This window comes from Telopea speciosissima, chromosome 11, assembly GCF_018873765.1.
Source record: "Telopea speciosissima isolate NSW1024214 ecotype Mountain lineage chromosome 11, Tspe_v1, whole genome shotgun sequence".
Classification (NCBI taxonomy): Eukaryota; Viridiplantae; Streptophyta; class Magnoliopsida; order Proteales; family Proteaceae; genus Telopea; species Telopea speciosissima.
Window position 1 is genome coordinate 37,424,092 of NC_057926.1, and position 6,206 is coordinate 37,430,297.

The window sequence follows — 6,206 nt, forward strand, 5'->3', positions numbered from 1 at the left end:
TTGTAGGCATAGTTTTAGAAATTAGCACTCTACCTGTTACGATCTCAAATTTTTTATGGAGATTGAGCTTTGATATTGATTCCAATACAAATCAACTAAATTAGGTTGGAATTTATCAGAAACCTCAATCGATCCACTTTTTGGGATCAGATGTGGAATCGGACTTAAAAAACAAAGGGGCAATTACTAAAACTCCCCTAAACCTATATTTACTCAAGGCCTCATACCCTTAATGTTATATCTGCACCCGAACCTTAACCTGAACTCCGAATGTAGATCCGGAACCTGGAGAATCCAAGATCATGCCCACTAGCAACCTGTGGTGTACTGACCAGGTAATCATTTGAGAGGAAGGAAGTCTAGTGGTGACATCTTACATACCAACTAGGAGCCAAGCACCATCCACATGCAGTTGTTTTGTGCACCAATTGATGTACAACCTAAGGTAAACCCTTTCCTTCATTTGAATTAGGATTTTTAAATAATTAAACACTCTTAGTAGCTTTATTATTTTGTTTGGCAAGTGTCCAAACAATGGCATAAGCCTCTAATATATCTAATGCAAAAACAGCAAGAAATCACCTACTAGTTGATTTGATCGACCAATACTGCTGATCTATGTAAATTCCACTTCTATTGTGTGGGGCCCAATGTCTCGCCCCCCATATCATCTCCCTACATTCCAACCAACCCATGGAAATATGGCCTCGACAATGTGACCATGTGGGGCCCACCTATAGGCTTAAGTACATTAGAATAGGCTATAGAATGTGTTTCAGCCTAAATGACCCCTAGCCAAATAGACCTTAAGGACACTTAGTATAAATAGACTGAGCTCAGGTCTGAGCTCATTTCACAGCAAAACTATGGGTGAGAAGAAGAAGAAGAGCTTGGGAGGAAGCTTGGATTCCTCCTTGTACTTGAGATCATCAAGGCAAACCCCTTCTCCATCAATTGTTCTTTAGTCTCTAAGTTGTTCCTAGGATTTGAGCATGATCAACTTCTGGTTCTTGTCCTATAGTTGTGAACCACCATGTAGCATGAAATTATTTCATGATTTCCTTTGTGTAGGAGCTAAGATCTTCACATCCATGTCTAAATCTACCTTCCTAGACCTTTCATATGTTCCTTCAGGTTCTCAGATTTCAGTAGTTACCTATCCAGCCTATGAAAGACAACTTAGCATATCAAGAAATGAGTTTAAATCATAGCTTTATGAGGTAGGACTTATTTTCTTTGAATGCATGTTGAACCCAAGGCCTATTACTTGTAACAGAACTATTATAGAGTAATTCAAACTCTCCCATATATGAATTTTGCAGAGCCTTGTGCATGGAACCCATGCATGTTGGCTATGTGAGCCAAAAACCCCAAAACCCCCATGCATGTTCAATCTTTTCAATTGAATATGTAAACTGTCATAGATGTAGCTTACCTATGCTTTCTGATCATTAATATCAGCCTTAGATTAATAAAACCAAGCCAAAACACTGATTGCATGTAAAATCCTCGAGCTATACAGTACTAGTCTATTCCCACAGGTCAATTAGATCGATCACTACCAGAAACTTGAACCAGGTTTGAACCTGATCAACTCCATAGCTTGAGACATCATGTGGGAGGCCATTTGGGTAAACCAAACAGGAAACCATACCATTTCAGCCCTGTTGCCACCTTTTGGCAACAGTTTGACTCCTGGGAAGTGCTTGGATTAACCAATGTTAGCTATGGATGAGATCCTAACCCAAAACCATGTGGAAACCATAGACCTATCACCTGAAGACCCTGTGGTGTGAAGCCATGTACATTTCCATAAATCCATTTCAGTTTTTGCTGCTTCCAACAGTACTGGTCGATTCCCACAGGTCGATTGGATCGACCACTTGGAATCGACCACTGCTGCTGTCATTCCAGAATTGAGTCTTGCTTTGGTTTAAAACTAAGACCAAGGGTACCCTTGGACTCCTTGACTATTCAAACATTGATTGATGATTTATTTTGATTTAATTAACCTTAGACTATAACAACTTGCCCGACGACGCATATCGGAGTGCTTTTGAGAACCGACAGTCCTTCGAACAAGTAGACCATAGCCAAGGTGAGTGGAGATGAATCATTCATGTAGGTGTAAATATATAATGCTGCTAAACATTATAAAGATAATTAAATGTTTTTCTTTCTTTTAAATTGCTATGAAATTATGAAATCAATGATATACATGTGGAAATGATTATGTTATGTTGAAATGTTGCATTATGATAAAATGCATGATATTGAACTGCTAGACTACATGTCGTAGTCAACTTGGAAATGAATGGTATGGTGAGCCGTAGTATGGGCTACGGGAGCACTGTACACTTCATACTTGAAAATGGGGAGTATGGTAGCCTGTAGAATGGGATACAATTGACACCACTTAACTTATACTTACCATGTAGATTATATGGTTTGGTTGAACATACCCTTATGCTACAGCTCTTACCAACAGGGGTGCATGCGTTGGGGGATCAGGGCCTCCTAAAAGTCGAGGAGGGTAGAATTCGGGATAGGTTGTCATGGTTATCTTGGGGTCTACCAAGGGGGGAGTTGGTGTTCCTAATCCCAGCGCGGGTTTCATTAGTAATGATTGAGGCCACAACCAAAGTGATGAAAGGAAGAAGCGGAGGTTGTTGCCCGAGTCATTGCAAGTAGCATCAACCTAGTAACTTAGTTGTGTTGCTAGGTGGACTAGAGTAATAAAATTGAATCCAAGCATATAGATTCATGATGATGTGTTGCATCCGTATGCATGATTTATTATTCATTTGCTGGGCTCAGTGGAGCTCATCCCTCGTGGAATATTTCTTTTAGATGATTTTACAAGTGGATGTCTCCCTGAATGAGAGAATCATTTTGAACAGGATACTGATAGTGATTGTGACTTTCTCGATATGGATCCTGACCGAGGTGATCCCTTTGATGTTGGTGTTTAGAGTAGAGCTAGGAGTGGAGATCTAATCAAGGGTTGCCCTTATTTTATTGTCTTTGAACATTCTTTTTGTGGATAGCCTTATGGCATTTTCTTTTGTAAAGCTTACAAATGCACCTTTTGTACAACTTGTAGTTGATGTAAAGCTTGATAAATGCCTTGTAAGAAACATGTGAACCGTCAGCTTGAGGAGTCACTTATGAACAATGTACTCATGGCTCTTTTATTGTATAAATTTTTAGTTTCCGGTGCATTCTGATTCACAATACTTCTATGATGGATGTGTGTGTGTGTGTGTGTGTGTGTGTGTGTGTGTGTGTGTGTATGTGTGTGTGTGTGTGTTTGTGAGTGGTGTTAGCTTCTAGATCCTAAAGATGTAGCAGATGTGGTTTGACATCCAGGTCACCCGCTCAATCCTCTTTGGGAGTGGTTTGGGGTGTGACACTTAACTTCTTTTTTTATTCTCCCAGAAAATACTACTTCCACCTCTTTTTTCTGGATATTGGATTTTGGATTTTGGATTTTGAATTTTGAATTTTGAATTTTGGAAAATTAGAAAATTGTTGCCAGTGACAGATGAATATAAAATCATAGAAATTTTGGGAGAAATCACCTTTTAAGTTGAACGGGTCTCTTAAGAGGTTAAAATTGCTTGTATGTAAGCATTTTTAGAATTGTAGGCATAGTTTTAGAAATTAGCACTCTACCTGTTCTGATCTCAAATTTTTTATAGAGATTGAGCTTTGATTTTGATTCCAATACAAATCAACTGAATTAGGTTGGAATTTATCAGAAACCTCGATTGATCCACTTTTTGGGATCGGATGTGAAATCGGACTTAAAAAACAAAGGGGCAATTACTAAAACTCCCATAAACCTATATTTACTCAAGGCCTCATACCCTTAATGTTATATCTGCACCCGAACCTTAACCTGAACTCCGAATGTAGATCCAGAACCCGGAGAATCCAAGGTCATGCCCACTAACAACTTGTGGTGTACTGATCAGGTAATCATTTGAGAGGAAGGAAGTCTAGTGGTGACATCTTACATACCAACTAGGAGGCAAGCACCATCCCCATGCAGTTGTTTTGTGCACCAATTGATGTACAACCTAAGGTAAACCCTTCCCTTCATTTGAATTAGGATTTTTAAATAATTAAACACTCTTAGTAGCTTTATTATCTTGTTTGGCAAGTTTCCAAACAATGGCATAAGCCTCTAATATGTCTAATACAAAAACAGTAAGAAATATGAATTTACATAGCTTTATGATATTTATTGATTTCATTATTTATAACTTATGGTTGTGAATGATATGATGTGGAATGATTGGCAATATAAATTCTTGTGATAGATTAGATGTCGTAGTCGGCTTAGAAACGGGAGGTATAGTGTGTCGTAGTATGGGATGCGGGAGCACTATACACCTTGTACTATGCCATTTAGACTGCATATGGCTAGGAATGTCATTCCTTAGTGCTACAACCCTTACCAGCAGGGGTTCAGGTGTTGGGTGATCATAGCTCCCTGTCACTGAAGAGTGTGAAGGACGCTCGGATGGGGTCCTAGCGATGATTATCGGGGTCTACCCAAGGGAAGGTATATAGAACCAACGACCACTGTGAGCTCCATACAACAGTTGAGGTTACGTCTCGGGGCGTTTAAGAAGTAACCGAAAACATTTTTCGAGTTGTCGCAGTAGCACAGACTCGACTTGGGCATTTTTTTATTAGGTGGAATTAATATTAAAATTGAACCCATGCATTTAGGATGGATGCTTGTGTGTGTGCAGTCTATCCTTTACTTGCTGGGCTCAGTGGAGCTCACCCCTATGGAATTTCCTATTTTTTAGATGATCCTGCAAGTGAATGCGTTTGTGGCAGAAAGGATTACTTGAAGAATAGAAACTGATGATATGGCATTACCTTTTTATTTTCTTTTGTTTAATACTATCCTTTTTAGTGGATGAATTTTCACTGTTTATATTTTAAAATAGTTGTGTGTTGGCTCGATGGTCGTGAACTTTAGAACATCGAGCTGTTAGAACTTTCAATGTAAATAATATGTATAAAACTTATAGAACTTTACTTTCCTTGCACTCTGATCAATGTAACACGTGTTATCTTGAAATTGTGTTGTGCTTGTGATGTGTACTTACTGCATCTGGATCCTGGTGGTCTCCAAATACATCGGGTTTTCGAGTCATCCATCGAATCCTCCCAGAGAGTGACATTCATTACACCGAGGAAAAAGAAAAAAGAAAAAAAGTAGAAATACATCGATTACGAGCAAGAAACTCATCGTTACTCCATAAAATTCAAACCTAGTTTCTGGTCGTATGATGTTGCCTTTGAGATCTCGTGGTGTCCTACTCCTTCTAGTTAGTCAACCTTTAATGGCGATGTTCTTAATTTTTTGGCTATTTTGCTTTGTTCTTACGGTGGTGTTTGACGCTACTTTTCTATCTAAAATTTATGAGAAAGATTCTATCATGGTAACTTTGTTAAAACTCTGGATTCGATTTAAACATTTTGATTTTGTTCTGAAATCCTTAGCTTTTCGTGTTTCTCCCATTAGTATTAAATCATGCTTTAGTGTTACGATTCTAGAATCTAGAAAGGGATTCAAGAACCATAGCAGGGGATTTTCTCACTATTTCGAGTAAGTGAGGGACTCCTAAGAAAGGGAGAACAGAGAGAGACTAAACTATTTTCTTCAATCTTTTCATCCTCAATGAATACAAGGAAATCCCTTTTATAGGGACAATACAAATCTAACTAATTAACAAACACAACCTACAAATCTAACTAATTAACAAATAACCCCCTTCATAACATTCCACGGCCCATCAAAACAACCTTGTCCTCAAGGTTGGTGTTAAGGAGGGAACCATCATACTCACAGACAAATCTCTTATGGCACGGAGTCTAACCGGGAAGAACCGCTCAAATATAAGCCAAAAATATTTCTTCAAACCAATGCTTCCACCAATGGAAGCTGATGCAAAAGTCCACTTGGGACAGCAGGTCTATGGAAAAGGCATCATTAGCTCACTGTGCTAACCATTAGAGAGAGATGGTTAGACAACAGTAGCTCACTTTAGTGGCCCTGAAGTTGAGCAATAAAGTGTGACAAATATCTTTTGGAAGCTAAATCCAACAGCTGAAAGCCCAATCCAACGGTTGCAAACGATCCTCCTCTTCCACTACAACTTCCTCTTGAAAGGAAAAATGAA